The sequence below is a fragment of the Dendrobates tinctorius genome, unplaced genomic scaffold (assembly GCF_039654945.1).
Source record: "Dendrobates tinctorius isolate UK_male_01 unplaced genomic scaffold, ASM3965494v1 ptg000003l, whole genome shotgun sequence".
NCBI classification, from domain to species: Eukaryota; Metazoa; Chordata; class Amphibia; order Anura; family Dendrobatidae; genus Dendrobates; species Dendrobates tinctorius.
The window spans coordinates 34,268,628-34,296,238 of NW_027361671.1; the positions used below are offsets into that span (position 1 = coordinate 34,268,628).

The 27,611-nt window shown below is 43.6% G+C and overlaps 1 protein-coding gene and 1 long non-coding RNA gene across 2 annotated transcripts in view; one reads left to right on the top strand and one right to left on the bottom strand.

Moving 5' to 3' along the window:
• LOC141049220 (uncharacterized) overlaps positions 1-19,626 on the top strand; it is a 232,835-nt gene extending 213,209 nt beyond the window's left edge. The window contains exon 2 of the long non-coding RNA XR_012220301.1: positions 19,173-19,626. This is a non-coding gene — a long non-coding RNA (uncharacterized lncRNA). The remainder of the gene's footprint in view (positions 1-19,172) is intronic.
• The window catches only part of ST8SIA4 (ST8 alpha-N-acetyl-neuraminide alpha-2,8-sialyltransferase 4), a 291,424-nt gene that overhangs the window by 148,103 nt on the left and 115,710 nt on the right, over positions 1-27,611 (bottom strand). The gene's annotated exons all lie outside the window — the stretch shown is intronic.

Here is a 27,611-nt window from a genome sequence, read left to right on the forward strand (position 1 = left end):
CATGCCCATATACCCATCACACATCCTTCATCCCATAGTCCCATGCCCATATACCCATCATACATATTAGCCATCCCATAGTCGAGTGCCCATATACCCATCACACATCCTTCATCTCATAGTCCCATGCCCATATACCCATCATACATATCCTCCATCCCATAGTCCCATACCCATATACCCATCACACTTCCTCCACCCCATAGTCCCATGCCCATATACCCATCATACATATTCGTCATCCCATAGTCGAGTGCCCATATACCCATCACACATCCTCCATCGCATACTCCCATGCCCTTATACCCATCATACATATTTTCCATCCCATAGTCCCGTGCCTATATACCCATCATACATATCCGCCATCCCATAGTCCCGTGCCCATATACCCGTCATACATATCCTCCATCCCATAGTCCAGTGCCCATATACTCATCACACATCCTCCATCCCATAGTCCCGTGTCCATATACCCGTCATACATATCCTCCATCCCATAGTCCAGTGCCCATATACCCATCACACATCCTCCATCCCATAGTCAACCATTATGACATCATAATGAGCGGCGGGGCTTGCAACCTATGATGACATCAGCATCGCCATGGCAACCATTATGACATCATAATGAGGGGCGGGGCTTGATACACACACTTTTTCCCCATTATGTAGATAGGGGCAAAATTGTTTGGTGAATTGGATTGCGCGGGCTTAAAATTTCGGCTCACAACATAGCCTAGGACACTCTCGGGGTCCAGACGTGTGACTGTGCCAAAAATTCTGGCTGTAGCTGCGACGGTGCGGATGCCAATCCCGGACATACACCCACACATACATACATACATACATACACACACTTGAGCTTTATATATTAGATATATATATATATATACTGTATATATATATATATATATATATATAAAAATCCATAATATCTGTGCCTAGATATTGTGCCCACCCCAATGGTTTATTTTTATTTTTATTCCCATTAGGGCTCATTCAGATGTCCAATTTTCTCATGCAAGTGAGATCTGTGATTTTATGGATACCACTTGTACCTGTCATGGTTTATCGGACCAGTAACATGTCCGGGATTTGAGGAGAAACGTCTGACTTTGATTCATGGGTGGCATCGAAATTGTGAAAACAAGTCAACAATGGGTCTGTTCTGCCTTTTTCCACGTATGACGCTGTGTGGATTCCAGCATACAGCTTAACCTTTCATCCACTCTCAGAAACAAGACTGTATGGGTGCTTATGTCTATATTTATTGGGATGATATGGACAACATTGGGAGATGATAACAGATGGTATAGTAGAACAGTAGTAGATGATATCAGAGGTTGTTGAACACAGATATGGATGATTCAGATATTGTTGTACACAATGTGGATGATTCAGGCAAAAACTATAAGAGACAGATAACACAGCATATCAGTACTGATAGACAATATACAATACTGGCAGGTAATAGCAATGATAATGTACTATCACAACAGTAGCAATGATACAGGATGCTGTTATCATGCATTATATAAGAGCTGAGCAATATAACATACACAGCAGCAACGGAGAATGAAATATCTAAGAGGCCTTTTACACATAGCGATATTGCTAAAGCGTCACCGATTTTGTGACGCAACAGCGATATCGCTAGCTATTTCGCTTTGTGTGACACGTACCTGCGACCACCCCCCCCCAGGTTGGATATCATTGATCGCGCTTGAATGTCCTGGGCCATTTTTTCCTCATTGGCGTCTTGCAGGCGCCGAATAGCGATGCATGGACGCAGGCGGAAGTCGTCATCATCGCTGCGGTGTGACAGGTAAGAGCGACCGCTGAAAGATCGCTTATCGCTCCTGCATCGCTGGTGAGATCTGCCTGTTTGGCAGCTCACTAGCGACCATTTAGCGATTCACCAGCAATCCTGACCAGGTCGTATCATTGTCAGGATCGCTGGTGCATCGCTAAATGTAACGGGACCCTAACACAACTAATGGCTGCCACAGCTTTACACTCAATGAACGGAGGATGCATAACTATCATGCAGTGTACTAGCATTACAGGAGCTGAACATGCATTGTAAACATCATGAGAGGCTGCATTATGGCTGCTAACACAGATGCATAGCACATATTCATAAATGCATTAAACCTTACCGGAATCCGCTTGTTATAAGCAATGGTTTTGCAGAGAGCTGAGCTGAGCAGGTGTGAGCTACTCAGAAGATGGCTGGAAAAGGGTTACATGTTGTTGACCAGGGCAAGAAGAAGGGGCGGTTCTGAATAGGAACCATTTAGGAAAACAGAAGATTCCAAACATATGAATAAGAAAGAGAAGGGCAACTTATGACACCTACTGGCGATAACCGGAACAGCACTTAAAAATATCTTGCTGCACAGAATGGGCAGAACAGGATCCAAGAAAAAAATAAATAAATAACAAATCGAACCACACTAGAATGTCAGATTTTTACGGACAGATTTTTCCAAATGAGTAAAACAGTTGACCCTGATTAAACTGTGATTAGAATAATTTGTCCAATTTTCTTTTTTGTGAAAAATCACATTTGAATGAACCCTTAAAGGGCTTGTCCAGTCTTAGCCTTTCAATAAATATGTTACTCTATGTGATAGCAGAATTGTGAATTCTCACATCATGCACACTGCATACTGTGAATATTCTTTGATGCCGGCACCAGAAGCAGCAGAGGCGTGACAGCAAGTATATTGGGGAAAATAAGTATTTGATACACTGCCGATTTTGAAAGTTTTCCCACCTATAAAGAATGGCGAGATCTGTAATTTTAATCTGTCAGAGACAATTTAAAAATAAAAACTATAAAATCACATTGTACGCTTATCCCCATTTGTGGGGGTAAACCACTGTTTGGGCGCATGGCAGAGCTTGGAAGGGAAGGAGCACCGTTTGACTTTTTCAACGCAGAATTGGCTGGAATTGAGATCAGACATCATGTCGCATTTGGAGAGCCTCTGATGTGCCTGAACAGTGGAAACCCCCCAATTCTAACTCCAAGCCTAACCCCAACACACCCCTAACCCTAATTCCAACCCTACCTCTAGCCCTAACTCTAATGGGAAAATGGAAATAAATACATTTTTTTAAATTTTATTATTTTTCCCTAAGGGGGTGAAAAAGGGGGGGAGCCTGATTTACTATTTGTGGCGGATTTTTATGTTTGGTAGCTGTCGCACGCTAAAAGACGCTTTTTATTGCAAAAAATAGTTTTTGCATTACCACATTTTGAGAGCTATAATTTTTCCATATTTTGACCCACAGAGTCATGTGAGGTCTTATTTATTTGCAGGACGAGTTGACATTTTTATTTGCTCCATTTTCGGGCACATGAAATTTTTTGATCACTTTTTATTCTGATTTTTGTGACGCAGAATGAACAAAAACCAGCAATTCATGAATCTCTTTTGGAGGGGTGCGTTTACACCGTTCCACGTGTGGTAAAATTGATAAAGCAGTTTTATTCTTGGGGTCAGTATGATGACAGCGATACCTCATTTATATTTTTTTATGTTTTGGCGCTTTTATACAATAAAAACAATTTTATATAAAATATTATTACTTTTGCATCGCTTTATTGTGCGAGCTATAACTTTTTAATTTTTCTGGTCATGGAGCGGTATGGCAGCTCGTTTTTTGCGAGATGATGTTTTCAGCAGTACCATGTTTATTTATATCTGTCTTTTTGATCGCGTGTTATTGCACTTTTTGTTCGGTGGTATGATGATAAAGCATTGTTTTTTGCCTTGTTTTTTTTTTAAGGGGTTCACTAAAGGGGTTAACTAGTTAGACAGTTTTATAGGGCGAGTCGTTACGGACGTGGCAATACTAAATATGTGTATTTTATTGTTTTTTCTATTTACAAAAAAATGAATTTATTAGGGAATATTTTTTTTTTATTTATTTAGGAATTTTTGAAAAATAATTTTTACACATGTAATTTTTTTTTTTTTAACTTTTTTACATTGTCCCAGGGGGGCTTTACTATATAAAGTCAGATCGCTGATCTGACACTTTGCAATGCAATGTGTCAGATCAGCGATCTGACAGGCACTGCAGGCGGCTTCTCAGTGCCTGCAGGACCCGGAAGGCCCCCTTGGCCATCTTGGATCCGGTGTCCTGCAGGGAGGAGGCCCTCGGAACAATGTGAGCACATCGTGTTGTTCCGTGGGTCTCAGGGAAGCACGCAGGGAGCCCCCTCCCTGCATGATTCTTCCCTATGCCCCCGGTACACTGCCCACTCCACTGCCCACTCCTGGCACATAGTACCGGGTGTCAGCTGTGATAATCAGCAGACACCCTGCCACGATCAGCTGCGGGAGCGCAGCTGATCGCTATGACGTATTATCCCATTCACATGGGCATTAAGGCCCAGGGCACATGGATGGGATAGTACATCATATGTCAGGAAAGGGTTAAATGAAGGTCTTTAACCTGTCACCCCCTCCAGGCGATTTTAAGTAAAAGAGCCACCTTGTGCAGCACTAATGCTGCATTCTGTCAAGGTGGCTCTTTTATTTAGGGTACCTTCCACTGCAGAAATAATCTTTTTTAAAATTGGTCAGATATACCTGATATTTGACAGGGGAGGCAGGTCTTTCCCCATCTGACTGAGACACCTCACATCCGTCACTCATGTCTTCTTGCGTTGTTTGCTCCGCCTCTTCATTTTTCTTTTCAAATCCTGTAGTATTATGCATTTGTATTTGTGTATACTTGTATGTGTACACCTGCATATTAATTTAATACTATAAGTGTGCTTGCCTTGTCTTAAGGCAATTATTTTTTATTTTGTAATGTATTTTGAGGGACTACAAGCAAGTTCAACACATTATGTGCAGTATATATATTGTATATACAGTGGGTAAGGAAATTATTCAGACCCCTTTAAATGTTTCACTCTTTGCTTAATTGCAGCCATTTGGTAGATTAAAAAAGTTGATTTTTTTTCTCATTAATGGACAATCTGCACCCCATCTTGACTAAAAAAAAAAACAGAAATGTAGAAATTTTTGCAAATTTTTTAAAAACGACTGAAATATCACATGGTCATAAGTATTCAGACCCTTTGCTCAGTATGAGTAGAAGCACCCTTTTCAGCTAGTACAGCCATGAGTTTTCTTGGGAATGATGCAACAAGTTTTTCACAGGATTTGGGAATCCTCTGCCATTCTTCCTTGCAGATCCTCTCCAGTTCCTTCAGGTTGGATGGTGAACGTTGGTAGACAGCCATTTTCAGGTCTCTCCAGAGATGCTCAATTGGGTTTAGGTCAGGGCTTTGGCTGGGCTAGTCAAGAATGGTCACAGAGTTGTTCTGAAGCCACTTCTTTGTTATTTTAGCTGTGTGCTTAGGGTCACTGTCTTGTTGGAAGGTGAACCTTTGGCCAAGTCTGAGGTCCAGGGCACTCTGGAAGAGGTTTTCATCCAGGATATCTCTGTACTTGGCCGAATTCATGTTTCCTTCAACTGCAACCTGTCCTCCTGTCCCTGCAGCTGAAAAACACCCCCATAGCTTGATGCTGCCACCACCATGTTTCATTGTTGGGATAGTATTGGGCAGGTGATGTGCAGTGCCTCTTTTTCTCCACACATACCTCTTAGAATTACCACCAAAAAGTTTTTACTTCGTCTCATCAGACCAGAGAATCTTATTTCTCATTGGGAGGCCTGTTTTTTTGCAAACTCTATGCGGGCTTTCAAATGTCTTTCACTGAGGAGAGGCTTCCGTCGGGCCACTCTGCCATAAAAGCCCGACAGGTGGAGGGCTGCAGCAATAGTTGAGTTTGTTGAACTTTCTCCCATTTCCCTACTACATTTGTGGAGGTCAGCCAGTGATCTTGGGCTTCTTCTTTATCGCTCTCACCATGGCTCTTCTCCCACGATTGCTCAATTTGGCTAGATGGCCACGTCTAGGAAGACTTCTGGTGGTCCCAAACTTCTTCTATTTAAGGATTATGGAGGCCACTGTGCTCTTAGGAACCTTGGCTAGATCTGTACCTTGCCACAATTCTGTCTCTGAGCACCTTGGCCAGTTCCTTTGACTTCATGATTCTCATTTGGTCTGACATGCACTGTGAGCTGTGAGGTCTTATATAGACAGGTGTGTGCCTTTACAAATCAAGAACTATCAGTCTAAATAAACACAGCTGGACTCCAATGAAGGAGTAGAACCATCTCAAGGAGGATCACAAGGAAATGGACAGCATGTGACTTAAATATGAGTGTTTGAGCAAAGGGTCTGAATACTTATGACCATGTGATATTTCAATTTTTCGTTTTTAATAAATTTGCAAAAATTTCTACATTTCCATTTTTTTTCAGTCAAGATTGGGTGCAGTGTGTACATTACTGAGAAAAAAATGAACATTTTTGAATTTACCAAATGGCTGTAATGAAACAAAGAGTGAAAAGTTGAAAGGGGTCTGAATACTTTCCGTGCCCACTGTGTGTGTGTGTGTGTATATATATATATATATATATATATATATGTATAGTGGTGTAGTAACCACTGTCTCCACCAGGGGGCGCTGTGTGGATGTCCCAAGAGAGATGATGAGTGGTAGAATCCTGAAGGACGGTTAAGTATCTCAAGGTGGGTGGCCTTGAGATGGAGACTTATGTATGTGTGTTGATCAGCAAGGACATTGCTGAGGTGTTGCTTCAAGGTGTCAGGGAGAAGTCTCCAGGTAACTAGAGAGATGGGCGGGCTTGGTTACCTACAAACCCACCCAGGGGGTGTGTTTAAAGAACACTGGCGTAAAGAGTGTGTAAATGCTTGAAGGATCTGTGATGAGGTCAGAGTCATGTGACCCGATGGGCGGGGCTATGAACCATATAATGTGGCCAGGGTATGTCACAGGGGGAGAGCGCATGAATCTGATTGGGCCATGTGGAAGGTCCCAGCAGGCCTATGTGAAGAAAGGTGTGCTACCTTCCTGAAGACCACGTGCTGAGGCTGCTGACCCAGTGAGGCCTGTGGATATTGGCTGTATGTGAGGACGGATAAGCCTCCTGTGTTTGCTGAGGCTCCAGGACTGAGCCTGAAATCATGGACACTTATGCTTGCTTTCACCTGAGCTAAAGGCTATTCCTTGTGTTATGTGCTGCTTTATGGATTATGAAGCAATAAACCCTGTGAACTTTTAAAAGGAATGTGCCTCCTGATTGACTCCTGTGGCTCCTGAGCGAGTTGAATTCCTACTATATATATTTACATATATATGCATTGCTGGTCTTGTGGTTTTTCTAGGGCCCAAGTGCCACAAGTTATGACTGTATGAACATATTTTCAGATTTTCTGTATGTCATAATTTGCAGTAAATTAATGTATATATCTCACTTCTGACCTGTAACAGGAAAGATTAATAGTCTCAATGGAAGATGTGAGAATATGTTTTGTCAGTAAAGCTCAGCATCAGGCAAGAACCATCCTGTATGCATGGAAACATACCTGTCTTTTCCCAATGTTCTGTGAGCTTTTAACATTATTAGTGTGGTCACAGGGGGCTCTGAGAATTGTTGTCAAGGTAACGAACTGGCGGGCAAATCCCATGATTTTCTTATTTTAACAGATTCTAAGACTCATGTAACCCTATAACGTTGTTTATCCTACAAGTCTTCTCCTATCCCTCAAGCTTTCCCTCTAGGGTTTGCATCCTGTATCTTTACCAATATAGTGAATTGGGTCATATCTCCATGTCTTTTACAAAAGACCTTTGTTGAAATAGAAACAGTATATATGCTAAAATAACAGTACAGGAATAGCATTTGGTGGAAATTAGAGATTGTGTTACAATAATATAGTTTAAGGCTATGTGCCCACGTTGCCTTTTTGATGCAGAATATTCCTGAAAAGAAACGCACACCCTCTTCCCGGGAAAACGCATGCGTTTTATGAAGCGCTTTTGTAAGCGTTTTTGACTCTTTTGTTAAGCGCTTTAGCAAGCATTTTCCTAAGCGTTTTTGCAATACAACTGTATGTATGCGGAAACGCATGCATTTCCGCAAAATTAATGAACATGCTGCGTTTTTTGTCCACTAAGCGTTTCCGCAGCGGAAATTATGATACCATGGGATGCTTTTCTTAAGCGTTTCTGCAGCAGAAACGTGCGTCTAAAAGCGCGGCGGAAACCCTTAAAAAATGCAACGTGGGCACAGTGCCTAAAAGGTTTCAGAGACCCATTACTATACATAAAGAAGCAAGAGGTCAATTTTCCCTGCTTGAGTCATGATTCAATGCAAAAGTCTTGGCAGGGGGAGGAACGGAACAAATGGCAAAGGTGATGAAATGGGGAATGATATTCAGGATCTTTATCTCTTGGACTGAACAGAAAGACAGAAAGGGTTACATGAGCGTTTCTTACTCTGGAAGACCTGTCCTGCCTGGCACTGTATAGACAACCCAACGCATTTAACAGGCACTGTGTAATGCTCATTTCCCCTGTGGTAGTTCTGCTGATAACTGAACACTTCAGCAATATGTGAGAAAACAGGACAATAGGGGCATACATTATGTTCCATCAATTATCAAGTGACTCTTCTCACTAGTACGGCTGTGCAAAGTGTAGAAACCCTCCAAAAAGGTATTTCAGTCTTAAACATTTATGAAGTATGTATAGGATATTATCTAAATGTCTGATATTTATCGAGGTCCTCAAAGATTAGAAAAATTCTATAGGAAAATAGAATTAATTATAAATGACTGCACACAAAATACATTAAGGGCTGGATCCATATTTAAAAAAAAAAGCCGCACGTTGCCCTCATGATATTATCCATATAAATATGTAAATATATTTTTTTTTATAAAAACAGAATTCTACAGGCAACACATGGATTTTGTACCAGAGTATACAGAAATGGCTAAGACCATGGTAAAATAGTGTAAAAAAAGTAGTAATAGTAATAATAATAATACATTTTATTTCTATAGTGCTGACACATTTCGCAGCACTTTTTTACATTTCAGAGGGGATTTGTACAGACGATAGACATTACAGCATAACAATAATCACATAGATTATAACAAATACCAATAGGAATGAGGGCCCTGCTCGCAAGCTTACAGTCTATGAGGAAAGAGGTAGACACGAAAGGTGGGTGGTAACAGTTGCCCTGATTGTATGGACCAGCCATAATGTTAAGTGTGTAACAGTACAGACACAGAGGGCTAATGGATGCATAAAGCATGTGGGAACATGATGCGGGGAACCTGGTTATGGTAACACTTTTGGCTGTGCCACACAGGGATAGATTAGGTTAATGTGTTGAGGTGATAGGTCAGTCTGAATAAATGCGTTTTCAGGGCACGCTAAAAATTGTGGGGATTGGGGACTAATCATATTGACCCGGGAAGTGCATTCCAAAGAATTGGTGCAGCACGTGTAAAGTCTTGGAGACGGGAGTGGGAGGTTCTGATTATTGAGGATGCTAACCTCAGGTCATCAGCAGAACGGTAGGGTGGTATACTGAAACAAGGGAGGAGATGTAGGGTGGTGCTGAGCCATGGAGGGCTTTGTGGGTGAGGGTAATAAGTTTATACTGAATTCTGGAGTGGATGGGTAGCCAGTGTAATGACTGGCATAAGGTAGAGGCATCGGTGTAACAATTGGTGAAGAATATGATCCTGGCTGCAGCATTCAAGACAGATTGGAGAGGGGAGAGTTTGGTAAGAGGGAGACCGATTAGAAGAGAGTTACAATAGTCGAGATGAGAATGAATAAGAGAAACAGTAAGAGTTTTTGCAGAGTCAAAAGTAAGAAAAGGTCGAATTCTAGAAATGTTTTTGAGGTGCAGATGACAAGAGCGAGCCAGTGATCGAAAGTGGGGGGCAAAGGAAAGCTCGGAGTCAAGTATGACCCCAAGACAGCGGGCATGTTGCTGGGGAGTAATAGTGGAACCACACACAGAAATGGCAATGTCGGGTATAGGTACATTAGTAGAGGGAGGAAACACAAGGAGTTCAGTCTTTGACAGGTTCAGTTTCAGATATAGTGAGGACATGATGTTCTACACAGCGTTTAGACAATCGCCGGTGTTTTCTAGAAAGGCTGGCGTGAGGTCAGGAGAAGAAGCGTATAATTGGGTGTCATCAGCATAGAGATGGTACTGGAAACCAAATCTACTGATTGTTTGACCAATCCGGGCAGTGTACAAGGAGAAGAGGAGGGGGCCTAGAACCGATCCTTGAGGAACCCCAACAGTAAGGGGAAGGTGAGAGGAGGAGGAACCGGCAAAAGATACAGTAAAGGAGCGGTCAGAGAGATAGGAGGAGAACCAGGAGAGAACAGTGTCCTTGAGGCCAATGGAACAGAGCTTAGTGAGGAGGAGCTGATGATCCACAGTGTCGAATGCTGCAGAGAGATCCAAGAGAATTAGCATGGAGTAATGACCATTTGTTTTAGCTGTTAATAGATCATTAGAGACTTTAGTGAGGGCAGTTTCAGTAGAGTGTAAAGAGGGTAAACCGGGGCATATGTTTGCTTCTGATCGAGCCAAGGTGGGCTTCATAATGTCACATCTCGCTGGACAGGACCTTGCCTGGCTGAACCCTCTGTGGGAGAGAGGGGATCCTCTGGTTAATGATCTTCAGTCTTTCCTAGAAGCTTTTCGCAGGACCTTCGATGAATATTGTCGTGTCACGTCGACAGCTTCAGCTCCGCTACGCCTATGTCAAGGAACTCTCACTGTGGCTCAGTATGCTGTTTGGTTCCACAATTTTTCATCTGAATTATCTTGGAACAACGAGTCCTTGGTGGCTACCTTCTGGGAGGGTTTGTCGGGTAGAATCAAGAGAGAGGTTCTGCATTGGGGAGATTCCTGTATGGGTCGATGTCTAACCCGGATTCAACCTGTTTCGCCTCCAGTCCAACCAGTTACCCTGCCAGAGTTACCTTCCTCTTACTGGTCCTTCTCTGATGTCTTTGGAAAAAAGGAGGCAGAGACTACCTCCACACAGGTCGTATGACTGTCCGATTGATCTTCTCCCTGGAACATCCCCCCCTCGTGGGAGAGTTTATCCTTATTTTCAAGCAGAGACTCAAGCCATGTCTGACTACATCCAAGAGAACCTGGCCAGATGATTTATCCAGAAATCATATTCTCTGGCAGGAGCAGGATTCTTCTTCGTGAAGTAAAAGGGCTGATCCCTGTGGCCCTGTATCGACTACCGGGGCCTAAACCAGATCACGGTAAAAAACAGGTATCCATTACCTCTTATTTCAAAGCTGTTTGATCATCTCTGAGGGGCCAAGATCTTCACCAAATTGGATCTCAGAGGGGCCTACAACCTGATCCGAATTTGAGAGGGAGACGAATGGAAAACAGCGTTCAAAACCCGAGATGGTCACTACGAATACCTGGTAATGCCGTTTGGCCTAAGCAATGCACCCACAGTTTTTCAGGAATTTGTTAATGGCATTTTCAGGGATCTGCTCTACACATGTGTTGCTGTCTACCTGGACGACATTCTGATCTTCTCTACAGATTTGGCCTTGCACTGGAGGCAAGTAGTCTGGTCCTGCAAAGACTCAGAGAGAGCAGGCTTTATGCCATATTTGAGAAATGCCTCTTTGAGCAATCCTCTTTGCCTTTCCTCAGTTACATTGTGTTCTCCGCAGGATTAAAGATGGACACGGAGAAGTTGTCTGCAGTCCTCAAGTGGCCTCGTTCGTCTGGGCTGAAAGCCATATAACGGTTCCTGGTGTTCGCCAACTACTACTGGAAATTCATTCCACACTTTTCCACCCGAGTGGCACCCTGTTGTGAGCTCATCTGTTCATTCACCTTTTGTGTCCGAGGATCTCCCTCTTCTGGTGAAGGAAGGTAGTGAGGCTGATTTGGATGAAAGAAACCAAACACCTAATCAGGTGGATTGTGTCTGGGTAACGGGAACTTCAGACTGGATATAAGGCAGCCGACGCCCTTCTGAATGGCTGGTGATTTCTCTGCTGGATTCTTGGAGACCAGTCTGATTCCTGCTTCCCAAAGATAAGTTTTTGCTCTGCTATTGAACTTATTAGTTTTGGTTTTGTTTACCTTGTTTTCTGAGTTCAGCCATCCCCGGCTGGGGGTGTGCTGGATTCTTTTTCCTTGATCAGTGTTCTCTTTTGCTCTGCTTTCAGAATATTCTGAGTGATGATATAGGGTTTGAAGTCTAGGGACTTCAGGGTCCTTTTTGTTTATCAGTTGTGTTGGTAATATTTTTAGCAGGGTTTTCTCAGATTGCAGACAGCAGCTTTTCTGTCCTGTCCTTCTTAGTTAGCTTGGGCCCCATCGTTTGCTCAACCTATCTTTCTATCTGTGTTAGTGTTTTCATCTTGCTTCACCGTCATTATATGTTGGGGGCTGCCTATTGCTTTGGGGTCTGCTCTGGGGCAGTTAGTTTTTCCCTTTTCTCTCTTTAGGCTTATTTAGATCTCCGGCTGTGACGAGGTGTCTAGGATCACCGCAGGAACACTCCATGGCTACTGCTAGTTGTGTGATAGGATTAGGGGTCTGCAATCCACTAGTTTCCAACCTCTCTGATTTTCTGGGCTGAGCTTGTGTTTTGTTTTTTCCTCCTCGGTGACTCAATCATAACAGCACCCATCACATCTTTAACCCGGAAAGGTGTAAACTCCAAGGAATGGTCCCCCGAGGCAGAGGAGGCCTTTGCTTCTCTCAAAAGAGCTTTCGCTTCTGCAACTGTTCTCCATAATCCAAATTCTAATGAGCAATTTTTTCTTGAGGCAGACGCTTCCTCCACAGGTGCAGGAGCGGTTCTGACCCAGAAATCGTCTACCGGTTGGATGATCTCCTGTAGTTTTTTTCCAAGGTTTTATCACCCGCAGAGAGGAACTATTCCGTCGGAGATTGGGAATTGTTGGCTATAAAATTAGCCCTGCAAGAATGGAGACACCTCCTTGAGGGAGCTGTTCATCAGGTAATAATTTTCACCGATAATAAAAACCTTGCTTACCTCCAATCCGCACAGAGGCTGAACCCTCGTCAGGCCTTGTTTTTCTCCCGATTTAATTTTGCTCTTTATTTCCATCCAGCTGAGAAAAATATTAAGGCAGACGAACTCTCCAGAGCCTTCTTGCCATCTGACCTTGAAGAAGAACCCCAACACATCATTGAACCGTCAAGGTTAGTGTCGGTAACCTCTGTTAATATGGCCCGGCCTCTCCCTGGAAAAACTCTTGTGACCACCTCTGAATGGAACCGTGTCCTTCAGTGGGGTCAGTCTTCCAAGTTAGCCGGCCACGCCGGTCAGATAAAGACCCTGCAACTCATTACCCATTACTACTGGTGGCCCAACATGGGCAAGGATAATCGGGAATATGTCGCTGCCTGTCCTTCGTGTGCCCGTAACAAGACTGCTAAACATCTGCCAGCCGGTCAACTTCAGCCTCTTCTGATTCCGTCCGCTCCCTGGCAGCATGGATTTCATCACGGACCTTCCCATCTCTTCCGGCTGTTCTGATGTTTGGGCCGCCGTGGATCGCTTTTCTAAGATGGCTCACTTTATTCCGCTACCCGGTCTTCTGTCTGCCCCAGAACTTGTGGATTACTTCATTCAGCACATTTTCCATCTCCATGGATTCCCTCTCCACATCATGTCTGACAGGGGTGTCCAATTCACCTTGAAGTTCTGGAGAGCAGTCTGTAGACTAGTAAAAATATAACTGGACTTCTCTTCTGCGTACCACCCACAATCCAATGGGCAAGTGGAGAGGACCAATCAAATCCTGTCTGGATTCCTCCGCCACTTCGTCAACGTGCATCATGACGACTGGGTAGAGTTACTGCCCTGGGTGGAATTTTCCTACAACAATCATGTAAGTGAGTCTTTTAGAAATCTCCCTTTCAGATTGTCTTTGGTCTCCAACCTGGAGTTCCTCTTCCTATCTCTAAACCTTCTGGCGTTCCTGCAGCCGATACCTTCGTGGAAGAATTCTCAAAGGTGTGGAGTGACACCAAATTCGCTTTGGAGAGAGCCTCTCAATGAATGAAGAAGCATGCAGATAAGAGATGTTTGGATGCTCCCACCTTCCGACTTGGTGATAAGGAATGGCTCTCCTCTAAGTACATCCATCTGAAGATGCCTTCTTACAAATGAGGTCCCCGTTTCATTGGTCCCTTTGAAGTTCTGAGACAAATCAACCCGGTTTCATACAAACTGAAATTACCTGCTTCTTTACGTGTGCCTAACTCTTTTCATGTCTCCCACCTCAAACCAGTAGTTTTGAGCTCCTGAGGAGAGGTCATGGGAGCCTAAAGAGAATATCCTGGCTCCTCTGCTACTAAAGAGATTCTATACAGCCATGAAAAAGAGGGGGCATAAAGAGGGGGATACTGTTACATCTGTGTCCATACCTCAACGAGACTCTCAGCGGGGTCCCCGTCCCCATGCTGCGGTGGTCGTACCTCAGTGAGACCCCTCAGCGGGGTTCACATCCTCATGTGCCTCTGCGAGACCCCCTGGCGGGGCTGTCGCTCTCAGTCCATTGCTTGCTGTCCTGCTTCTTCCCCTGCTCTCTGGTGTGCGGCCAGCACTTCCCCCTGGTATGAGATTAAGGCCACGCGCACACGCTCTCTCTAGGTCTCTTAAAGAGACAGAGTGCGTTTTAAAAAAAAAGTAATTAACCAATGGCAACGCACTGATTGCGATTTCTGACCCCTCTGCCATAGGGAGGGTGCCAGAACAACGAGTATCTACTCTTGCTAATCCCGGTTCTGTCTCTGTTCTGCCTGCCCTGTTATAGCATTCCGTTTAGCACTCTGCTTACACTCTTTGTCTCCGCAGAATAACAGTGACCAGTGGTTCGACTATTCTAGATGACATCTGAACCATTTCTCTCAAATTCCATCCCGGACCGCCACTCCGCCATCCGTACCCATAGACAACACTAAAGTTGCTGGAGCCAACTTCCTCCTATCTACCTGGAACCTGACTATCCTCACCAGAGCCAGCTCCACCTCGTATACCCGGTGACAGCCAGTCAGCTCCACTATATCTGTAATATCTGTTTACCCGTTTGTCCCATTGGGACAGCTGCTACATGACCGGGGTCTAACTGGAGGTAGCACCTGTGTCCCCCAGCTATTCCACTCTGGTTCTTTTTGAGGGATCTTACTACGGGTACCTGGGGCTCACTAGTCACGCCCCCTTTGGAGCCCCCCGAACCGTGGTCCCGAGGTTCCACTCAAAAAATAAAAGATGAATGTGAACTTCATCACATGTGCCTCCGCTTCTATTCACTACAATAGGTTCTTGTAGCTGTCAGATTTACATGAGCCGGGCAATGTGGTCATGCTCCACTATAGTCCAAGAGATACAGGAATGAGAACAGTGATTACTTGGAGTCCAAACTCGGACACTTTCTTTTTTTTATCATGTACCATTCTCAAAGGTTGAAATGCAAGGAGAAAATGATGATTTAGGATGTCAGCTGTAACACCCCATGCATTCAAGAGCAAAGACATTACAAATTCTAGTTTTCTCATTCTCATATATTTCTATTCACAGCGTTTCTCTGCGAGTCGCTCATCTGCTGCTCTAAGGTAGCTTGTTCTTTCCATTTCCGTTAATAATGAAATAATAAGAGAACCTTCTAACCACACAGTGACTGTTGGCAGATTATTGTCTAGTTGGATTTCATTTGCTTTATCTATGACGTTGTGTAAAATCATCATTTCTCATTTTTAGATCATCTGGAGTCCATCACTATATTGTACGATCTTTAGTACTTATCCTAATTTAGATAATTATCTGAATTATCCAACAGTCAAAACTCTGTGCTAGTAATATAAAGCTGTCACCTATAATACGCACCACCTACTCATTTCCTTCATGACAACCACGGTAAAAATCAGATGTACATGAACAAGGCAGCTATGCATAATGGGCCGGGATTCTTGTGAAATATCCGCAATGATGAATTTTCTTCCCACAAGCCAATACTATGAAAAGAGTAACATACAAGTATGTTATTTTATGGTGAATTTTACACTTTTGTACTTTCTACTCAGGAGAGTTACTCAATGCCAATTTAGGATGTAGATATGGATACAGACTGTAGACATTTTTGGTAGTTTTTACACTGTTGTTAGTTATACTAAGGTTTACATAGAAATTATTAAAAAAAAACCATACTGCTGGTATACATTTTTTGCAGTGGACTCTTTGTATAGGAGAGTGCAGTCAGCTGTGGTTGCTTATACATTAATAGGAAACAGTCACCTAGTTAAGGACTATTTTCCTGCAGATATATTGGGTTAATCCACAGATAAATAGAATTACAATGCTGCCCGGTCGCCTTACTGAAAGTGCAGCTATTCTCTCCCGGGAGCCACCGGCTTTCAGACATAGGGCCATACATCATGCAGCCATAGTTACCACTCCCAGCACTGCTCAGTATATTTTGAGTGGCAGCTGCATGCATACCCCGGCACACTGAACCAGTTATGCAGTGCATCTGTGTAGAGTTGGCTGTTAATCAAAGTACTAATGTAAGGGGAAGGAACTAACTAGGCATGTCTCCTCCGTGAAGGGTCCGGAACCATCGGGGCTGTCACCTATGTTGCGGGGTAGAAAGATTGACTCCAGACAGTATTCTGTGTTTAAGAAAAGGGGGCGTGGCTCAGCAAACAGAGCTGCAGCGCGCGAGTGACCAGACAGTTTGGGCGGGAAATTCGGGCGCACGGGACGCCTTTGAGATAATCAGCTGAGAGGCGTCTGGGCAGAAAAGAGCAGAGCCTGGGACGGCAGGATATCATCAACTGAGTACCATTCAGACACCGCTGACACAACCGACAACGCTGCCACAGCTGCCCCCGCTGACAATACTGACCGTGAGAGACAAGGTCTGTGAACGGGACTTAGGTATGGGTCGATTAGACACAGCGAACCGGGCTGCCCATTGTAAACTGTGTTTGGGCAGTGCTGCAAATCTCCGTAGTGTTGGGACACTCACTGCTGAGGATAAGGACAATCCCTCTTCATCACCTCATCTGCTGGACCCAAGACCCACATCAGGATTCGCCGCCATCGTCAGGACCATGGGAGGACACCGCCAATGTCAAAAGATGATACATCATTTACCTCAGGATTGTGACAGGCCCCCACTGTGACGCAATATAAGGCAGCACCAGTCACAGACAGAAGTTCAACCGTGACTGGCGCCTGAGTGATAACTTATATTTTATTGTATTGTCGGCTTTACTTGTCCCTGTTGCTTACGCTATCCCTACTAGCCTTTTGCTGTATTAGTGAATATTATCTCTCCCTTTTCTCCCTGCGTTACCTTCCTCTCAAACCAGTATTGATTGCATAGTCCTTTAAAACCTGAGCCTGCTTATCCCTTTATGACCCCAAAAACACTACTCCAGCCAAAAGTTTTGAAGCTGTGTATGAAAGTGCATTGGGGTGTGACGATGCACTTCTAGCTTCTCAGCATCACGCTGGCTGATTTTCCTATTTTGCAGTGCTCTACACTGGTTGATTGTTCTGATACACTGCTAATGACCTGTCAATCATCCAGGGGAGGGCAATACTAGGTAGGAAACACAGCCAGCGTGAGGCTGAAAAGCTACAAGTGCATCATCACACCCAAATGCACTTCCAAACACCCCTTCAAAACATGATTTTTTGCTGTTGAAGCATCAATTTGGGGTCATAAAAGGATTGAGTAGCCTATCTTTAAAAGGGATACACAATCGTTAATGATTGGGGGCTGGTGGGGGGTTTAATTTAACATAAATGTGAAGCATAGGCAGAATCCCATGTTTTCCCCCTATTTCATGCATTTTTGGTGCAGATATTTCAGAACATTTAATGTAGAAATACTGGGACTTTCCACGTAAAAACACAATTACTTAATAATTGCATTTTCCCACTGCCAAAAGAAGTCTATATACTGTACGTACAGTGCACAATGGACAATCCACTTTATTTGATCTTTTCTGGGCAGGAAAAAAGCCAAAAGGGAAGTAACACAGAGTTTACATTACACAGCTTTAAAGTTTCAAGCTGAAGTTTGGTAAAAGCTGCTGATCAAAAGAATAAGTGCAGCCTCCTGTCATTTACAAGCCAATGAAAACTTTCTGCTCTGTGTGGTTTTTCCATTATACAATAAATAATATATAATTAGCGATAATATTAGTTACATCTGTTTTGTTCCATGGCAGCAGTCACTCATCCTTGATTGAAACTGCAAGTGCTCGCCTGTTTCTGTGATACGCGTTTATCTTCCTTCCTGCATTGACAATGAGACCTACAAATTTAAAGAGGTTGTCCGCTATTTTAACATTGATGACCTATTCTTAGGATAGGTCATTAATGTCTGATCATGGGAGTGTGACACCCGCCACCAAGTCGATCAGCTGTTCTCGGTTCTGGCTGAAAGTGCGCGAAGGTATGGAGCTTCTCCGTCTACTGACAGTGGCTGTCGCTAGGTAGTACACATCTGCCCCCTCTATTGATTTGAATAGGGATGTGTATTTGCATGTGAATTTTAATAGGATGTGCAGTACCCGGCTGTGGCCACTGTCAGTAGACGAAGTAGCTCTGTAACTGAGCACTTCTGGCCTTCTGCCAGCAACGAGAACGGCTGATCAGTAGGGGATCTGGGTGACACAACCCCACCGATCAGACATTGATGACCTATACCTAAGTATATCCTATGGACAGGTCATCAATGTTAAAGTAGTTGACAACTTCTTTAAGGAGGAGACCATGACAAAAAAAAATATGTTTGATGTGCCATGCAGCAGTGATATTGTTTTTTCCCACTTTGCTCTCCTGGATTAGATACTATGCATACCCACTGGCCTATTTAGGAGGCCACAAGAGAACAATATACTGAAAAAAGGCCATGTGTTTAATAGTGGCTCTGTTTGAAGCACAATATAAGCTTCTGCACACTTCTAATAAATATTTTGCTTAGGCTAAAGAGTAAGATGACCCCCACAAAATTGCTCAACATTTTGTTAGGAAATATTAAATTGTTACTGTAAACCAAAAAACGATAAGGATATGTATTGAAAAAGATCACAGATGTCACACCAACACAACATGCTCTGTCTGCAAGTATATGTACTAAGAATTACAAGTTGTCCATTATTGAATTTTTACCTGTATTTCCCCGCAGTCACTCTATTCTCAACCTCGGCATGTCCTTGAGCCTGAACGTTCAATTCTACTCTTAGAATGATTACTGCTGTATCCTCGGACCATCCTCTGTAGTGCTTTTCCCAACAGTCTGAGAGCACAGAAGAATGCCCAACAGGCAAAGGCTCAACCATCCATACAGTATTTACAAGCGCTTAAGTGGAGATGAAAGAAATCAATTTGGGCTGAAAGCCAGAAACCCCCAAACACCAGAGACTAATGAAATCACTTCAGTTCTGAAACCAGGACTAGGTTGACAGCACAAAGCATGAAAACTGAGATTCTTTTCAGCAGTGCATCTCCAAGAAGATGTGTTATAGATGAGTTTTCTATGAAGTTGAAAGTGGCGTTGTGTCTCAGGGTCAATGTGTCCATACTGACAGCAGTATGCTTTAGTCCCAATAAAATATTCTAACATGCTGACCGAAAGGTGATTCCCTTCTGTCTACTTTACTCTCCACTGCCTGTTGTCAAGTGTAATCCATCTCTAGCAGCAAAATTGCCAAAATAAAATACAGGAAGTGGGATTGGGACTTTGTCTCTGGGCACCTGAGCTGACTCCACACACAGGGGACCTGATATCGCATACCAGTGCGTAATATGTTGGGATGGGGTTAGCAAATGTGTCATGAGAACATTTTTCATAGTGACATAGAGAATTAAAAATATATTAAAAAGAATTAAAAAAAAACAACAAACAACCCCAAATCTGGCAATTTTCAAACTGGCCACTGGGATTAATATTAGACTCTTCCTATTCTAGACAGATGACTTTCCAGCACTCTCATTGTCATAAAAGACAGTATTGCAATGTAATGTAACCGTCTATACAAAGCATACGAGCCCCATAGAAAGGGTCCAATTTGGGTGCCCCTGGGGCATACATTTGGCATTTTGTATACCAAATGGGGTCCTGTGATTCTGTCTGTGGGGCAAGAGAACAACTTGATTGTTCATCAAAGGATCTAAAGGCTTAAAACTGTTGTGATCAGAGTTAGCCCCAAGTGTCTGCTGTGTATAAGAGCAGACACACAATGGGTATAGTGTGGGTTCAAATCTGAATTCTGGCATACAACTTTGGCAGATATGAGAAGTGGGTGGATGTCAGACTGGACCATTCATCCCCCCTTTCCTTTAACTCATGGGGTCCATGTAGCTCCATAGACTGTAAAAACATAGGATCTACTATTCACTATAAGTAATAGTGACTGCTCTCTGCCTTTCTTCACAACAACCTTTGCCAAGATTAGAGTATACCCACTCTATACTTTTACAAGGGTTAAACAAAAAGGGTCTGAGTTAATCTATTGTGATACGTAAAAAACATACTATAAAATGTTAAAAACATTTAAAATAAAAACCTGATATAAACAATAGGATTTTTTCTGATGACACATTTTCTTTAATGAAAAGGCAGGCTATAAAAAAGAATGAACAGTAAAAATTAGTCAATTTGAGTGTGATATTTTTCTGCATGTCTTTAAAATTCTAAAAAGGTAAGAATTAATCTGAAATAAAAACTAACCATTCCTAAGTATCAGTAGGGAAAATGTTACATGGTGCACACTTGAAAAAACCCAAATGACCACATTCTCTAGGAAGTAGGAAAAAGGGGAGACACGAAAGGTGGGTGGTAACAGTTGCCTTCATTGTTCGGACCAGCCATAATGTTAAGTGTGTAACAGTACAGACACAGATGGCTAGTAGATACATAAAGCATCTGCGAACATGATGCAGGGAACTGGTTATGGTAAAACTTTTGACTGTGCCGCACAGGGATAGTTAGGTTAATGTGTTCAGGCGGTAGGCCAGTCTGAATAAATGCCTTTTTAGGGCACTCTTAAAATTGTAGGGACTGGGGACTAGTCGTATTGACCTGGGAAGTGCATTCCAAAGGATTGGTGCAGCACGTGTATAGTCTTGGAAATGGGAGTGGGAGGTTCTGATTATTGAGGATGCTAACCTCAGGTCATCAGCAGAATGGAGGGCACGGGTAGGGTGGTAGACTGAGACAAGGGAGATGTAGGGTGGAGCTGAGCCATGGAGTGCTTTGTGGGTGAGGGTAATAAGTTTGTATTGGATTCTGGAGTGGATGGGTAGCCAGTGTAATGACTGGCACAAGGTAGAGGCATCGGTGTATCGATTGGCAAGGAATATGATCCTGGCTACAGCATTCAAGACAGATTTGTTATGAATGAGTCACCGTAGGAGGCAAAAACAGAAATACTAGCTAAGTCCAGAAAACCAGAGAAGTTGGCAGCTATCGGATTGCAGACCCCTGAAACTATCAACAACAACTAGCAGTAGCCGTGGGGGGTTCCTACGGTGCCCTAGACCCCTCGATCACAGCCAGAGAACTAAATAGCCTAAAGACAGAAAGGGAAATCTAAACTGCCCCAGAGCAGACCCCAAAGCAATAGGCAGCCCCCAACATATAATGACGGTGAAGCAAGATGAAAAAACACTCACACAGATAGAAAGATAGGCTGAGCAAATGATGGGGCCCAAGCTAACTAAATAGGACAGGATAGAAAAGCTGCTGTCTGCAATCCGCCAAAATCCTATCAAAACAAGAGCCAACAGACTGATAGGGAAAAAAGCCCTGAAGACGCTAGGCTTCAAAAAGACTATATCAGTACTCAGGTATTTTCTGAAGACAGAGCAAAAAGGAATTCAGCTCACCCCAGTAGGGAATGGCAGAAATCCAAAAAAACAAGGCAACACAAAACCAAAACACAAATGCAAAAAGCAGAGCAGAAAACTTAGCTTTTGAGGAGCAGGAATCAGACTGGTCTCCTAGAATCCCTCAGAGAAATCACTAGCCAGGCAGAAGGGCGTCGGCTGCCTTATATCCAGTCAGCAATTCCCGTCACCCAGTGATCATCATCCATCTCAGGTGCTTGGTAATCAGCCTCACTACCTTCCTTCACCAGAAGAGGGAGTTCATCAGACCTCAATGGTGAAGGGGAAAATGAACTCACAACAGTACCTCCCCCTTGAGGAGGGGTCATCGAACCCTCATCCACGCCACCAGGGCGATCAGGGTGAACCCGATGAAAGGCACGCACCAATCTTTTGGCATGAATATCAGAGGCAGAGACCCAGGAATTATCCTCCTGACCATAACCCTTCCACTTAACCAAATACTGGAGTCTCCGTCTAGCCAGACGGGAATACAGTATCTTCTCTACCTCATATTCCACGTTACCTTCAACCAATACAGGGTCCGGAGGTGCTACCCCAGGAACTAGTGGTTCAACAAACATCTTCAACAAGGACTTATGAAACACATTATGGATTTTAAATGTGACAGGAAGAAAAGAGAACACAAAATCAAAATGTGTAAAAAACAAGGCCCACCTAGCCTGTCTAGGGTTCAAGCGTTTGGCCGACTCCAGGTAAATCAAATTCTTGTGGTCAGTGAGGACCACGACTTGATCTTTAGCTCCCTCCAACCAATGTCTCCACTCCTCAAATGCCCATTTCATGGCTAACAGTTCCCGATTCCCCACATCATAGTTACGTTCAGAAGGAGAGAACTTTCGGGAAAAGAAAGCACAGAGATTCATTTTAGATGTTACAGGATCCTTTTTGGACAAAACAGCTCCTGCACCAATCTCAGAAGCGTCCACCTCTACCTGGAACGGGAGAGAGACATCAGGTTGCCGCAAAACCGGGGCAGAAGTGAATCTTTGCTTCAGCTCCTGAAAGGAAGAAACAGCCTCCGGAGACCAATTCAACACATCAGCACCCTTCTTAGTCAGATCAGTCAATGGCTTGGCAATACTTGAAAATTTTGCTATAAATTTCCGATAAAAATGAGCAAAACCCAAAAACTTCTGGCGGGCCTTCAAAGAAGTGGGCTGAACCCAATCATAAATGGCCTGTACCTTGGCCGGGTCCATTTCAATATTTGACGGAGACAAAATAAATCCCAAAAATGAAATCCTCTGTACCCCAAAAAGGCATTTCGATCCTTTGACATACAGGGAATTCTCCCTCAAGATCTGGAACACAGTCCAAACATGTTCCACATGAGAATCCCAATCCTTGGAGAAGATCAAAATATCATTCAGATAGATAATCAAAAATTTATCCACAAAGTCTCAGAAAATGTCATTCATGAAGCACTGCAAGACAGAAGGGGCATTAGTGAGCCCAAAAGGCATCACCAGGTACTCAAAATGTCCCTCCGAAGTATTAAACGCCGTCTTCCATTCATCCCCATGCTTAATGCGGATAAGATTATACGCCCCCCTGAGGTCAAGCTTGGTAAACCAGCAAACACCTTTAACTCTGGAGAATAGATGCGAAATCAGGAGTAACGGATACGGATATTTAATAGTAATTTTGTTGAGGGCACGATAATCAATACAAGGCCTTAATGAACCATCCTTTTTGGCCACGAAAAAAAAAACAGCACCTAAGGGTGAAGAGGATGGTCTAATATGACCCTTCTCCAACGCCTCCTTAATATAGGATCGCATAGCCTCGTGCTCGGGTACAGATAAATTGAAGAGCCGACCCTTGGGAAATTTACACCCTGGGCTCAATTCAATTGCACAGTCATAACTCCTATGAGGAGGCAAAGACGCAGACTCATTCTCACTAAATACATCATAAAAGTCCGCCAAATAGTCAGGAACATCATGCGACTGAGGAGAGGTGGAAAAAATCGGAGCCTCACTAAGGGCACACTGACAACCCCAACTCACCACAGACACAGATTTCCAATCCAAAACTGGATTATGAATTTGCAACCAGGGAAACCCCAGAACAATGGTATCATGCAAATTATGCAATTTTCTTGATGGTCTGGGGCGACCCGCATTACCACCTGGGTCCAAAACTGAGGTTTATTTTTCGCCAAAGGAGTAGCATCAATCCCAGTCAAAGGGATAGGCATCCGCAGAGGTGTCATCGGAAATCCACAACGTTTAGCAAAATCCAAGTCCATTAGGTTCAGGGCTGCTCCCGAATCCACAAAAGCCTTGGCGGAAAATGTGGACAGGGAGTAGATCAGAGTAATTGCCAGAAGAAACTTAGGTTGAACACCACCCACAGAAAACGTGTGTGCAAAACGTTTCTCTCGTTTAGGACAGACAGAAATAATAAGCGAGGCATCTCCACAAAAAAAACACAGCTTATTACTCCTTCTGAACTCCTGACGTTGCTCCCTGGACAAAACTCTATCACATTGCATAGGTTCAGGCACTTGTTCAACAGGTGGCAACACCTCTCGTGCAGTCCTGCGTTCACGTAAACGCCGATCAACCTGAATGGCTAATGACATAGAATCGTCAAGACCAGAGGGAACAGGAAATCCCACCATAGTATCTTTTATGGCTTCTGACAAACCCTTCCGAAAGAGAGCTGCCAAGGCATTATCAATCCAGGTAGTAAGGACCTTCCACTTTTGGAATTTTTGACAGTACAATTCTGCAGAATCTCGACCCTGGCTCAATGCCAACAGGGTCTTTTCAGCCTGATCAATAGCATTAGGTTCGTCATACAACAACCCCAAGGCTTGAAAAAATGCGTTCACATTAGTCAGAATAGGATCATCTGGTTTCAAAGAAAACGCCCAATCCTGGGGATCGCCACGCAGCAAAGAGATGACAATTTTGACCTGCTGCACAGAGCTCCCTGACGAGTTAGGCTTCAAGGCAAAAAATAATTTACAATTATTTTTGAAATTCAAAAATTTAGACTGATCCCCAAAAAACACATCAGGAGTAGGGATCTTTGGTTCAGCAGCATGTGAATGAGCAAGGTAGGTGGAAATTCCCCGCACTTCCACAGCGAGCTGCTCCACACGATCAGACAATTGCTTTATCTCCATTGAGAGAAAAAAAAATTCCCCCTACGGCCTCAGAGATATAGAGGAAAAAATATACACACTTTTTTTTTTTTCTTTTTTTTACAATTCTTTCCTGCTATTGAGTTCCCTAGGATCTGCGGTATGGCTGGTGATTCTGTTATGAATGAGTCACCGTAGGAGGCAAAAACAGAAATACTAGCTAAGTCCAGAAAACCAGAGAAGTTGGCAGCTATCGGATTGCAGACCCCTGAACCTATCAACAACAACTAGCAGTAGCCGTGGGGGGTTCCTACGGTGCCTTAGACCCCTCGATCACAGCCGGAGAACTAAATAGCCTAAAGACAGAAAGGGAAATCTAAACTGCCCCAGAGCAGACCCCAAAGCAATAGGCAGCCCCCAACATATAATGACGGTGAAGCAAGATGAAAAAACACTCACACAGATAGAAAGATAGGCTGAGCAAATGATGGGGCCCAAGCTAACTAAATAGGACAGGATAGAAAAGCTGCTGTCTGCAATCCGCCAAAATTCTATCAAAACAAGAGCCAACAGACTGATAGGGAAAAAAGCCCTGAAGACACCAGGCTTCAAAAAGACTATATCAGTACTCAGGTATTTTCTGAATACAGAGCAAAAAGGAATTCAGCTCACCCCAGCAGGGAATGGCAGAAAACCAGAAAAACAAGGCAAAACAAAACCAAAACACAAATGCAAAAAGCAGAGCAGAAAACTTAGCTTTTGAGGAGCAGGAATCAGACTGGTCTCCTAGAATCCCTCAGAGAAATCACCAGCCAGGCATAAGGGTGTCGGCTGCCTTATATCCAGTCAGCAATTCCCATCACCCAGTCATCATCATCCAGCTCAGGTGCTTGGTAATCAGCCTCACTACCTTCCTTCACCAGAAGAGGGAGTTCATCAGACCTCAATGGTGAAGGGGAAAATGAACTCACAACACAGATTGGAGGAGGGAGAGTTTGGTAAGAGGAAGACCAATTAGAAGAGAGTTACAGTATTCCAGACAAGAATGAATAAGAGAAACAGTAAGAGTTTTTGCGGAGTCAATAGTAAGAAAAGGTTGAAATCTAGAAATGTTTTTGAGGTGGAGATAACAAGAGCAAGACAGTAATCAGATGTGGGGGGGGCAAATGAAAGCTTAGAGTCAAGTATGACCCCAAGACAGCAGGCATGTTGGTGGGGAGTAATAGTGGAACCACTCACAGAAATGGCAATGTTGGGCATAGGTGCATTAGTGGAGGGAGGAAACACAAGAAGTTCAGTCTTTGACAGATTCAGTTTCAGATATAGTGAGGACATGATGTTAGACACAGTGTTTAGACAATCGCTGGTGTTTTCTAAAAAGGCAGGCATGATGTCAGGAGAAGAAGCATATAATTGGGTGTCATCAGCATAGATATGTAATGGAAACCAAATGTACTGATTGTTTACCAATAGGGGCAGTATACAAAGAGAAGAGGAGGGGGCCTAGAACAGATCCTTGAGGAACCCCAACAGTAAGTGGAAGATGTGGGGATGAAGAGCCAGCAAAAGATACAGTAAAGGAGCGGTCAGAGAGATACGAGGAAAACCAGGAGAGAATGGTGTCCTTGATGCCGATGGAGCGAAGCATAGTGAGGAGGAGCTGGTGATCCACAGTGTCAAATGCTGCAGAGAGATCCAAGAGAATTAGCATGGAGTAATGACCATTTGATTTATCTGTTAGTAGATCATTAGAGGCTTTAGTGAGGGCAGTTTCAGTAGAGTGTAAAGAGCGGAAACCAGATTGGAGAGGGTCGAGAAGAGAGTTATCTGAGATAGCAGAAAAGACGGGAGTGAACCAGGCGTTCCAGGAGTTAAGAGCTGAAGGGAAGATTAGAGACAGGTCTATAGTTAGCGGCAGAGTTTTGGTCGAGGGATGGTTTTTTAAGTAATGGCTGTATGGTGGCATGCTTAAATGAGGAAGTTCTATCAGTTCTTGATAGAGAATGAAAGAAGGTTGTGGTCAGAGAGCGGGAGAGGGGAGTTTGCAAAATCATCCACTGCACAAAGTCGAGAGAAGACCAAGTCAAGGGAGTTTCCGTCTTCATGCGTTCGAGAGTTAGTATGCTGCAAAAGGCCAAAAGAGGAGGTTAGAGATAAAAGGTGAGTAGCAGATGGGGAGAGGGGAAGAGTATGATGTTGAAATCGCCCATGATGAGGGTGGGTATGTCACAGGAGAGAAAATGTGGAAGCCAGGTGGCAAAATGATCCAGGAACTGATGGGAGGGACCTGAAGGACGATACACCACCGCCACTCGCATGGAGAAGGGGTGTAGAGTCTGATGGTATGGACCTCAGAAGAAGGGAAGACAAGTGAGGGTACTTGAGGGATAACCTGAAAGGTACAATTTGGTGATAGGAGCAGACCAACACCTCCACTTGCTCTATTGTCTGATCTTGGGGTATGAAAAAAATGTAGTCCCCCATATGAAAGAGCAGCAGCAGCGGTAGTGTCTGACTGCTGGATCCAGGTTTCAGTAAGAGCCAGAAGGTTAAGAGAATTAGAAAGGAAGAAGTCAAGGACAAAGGAGAGCCTATTACACACTGAGCGAGAATTCCAAA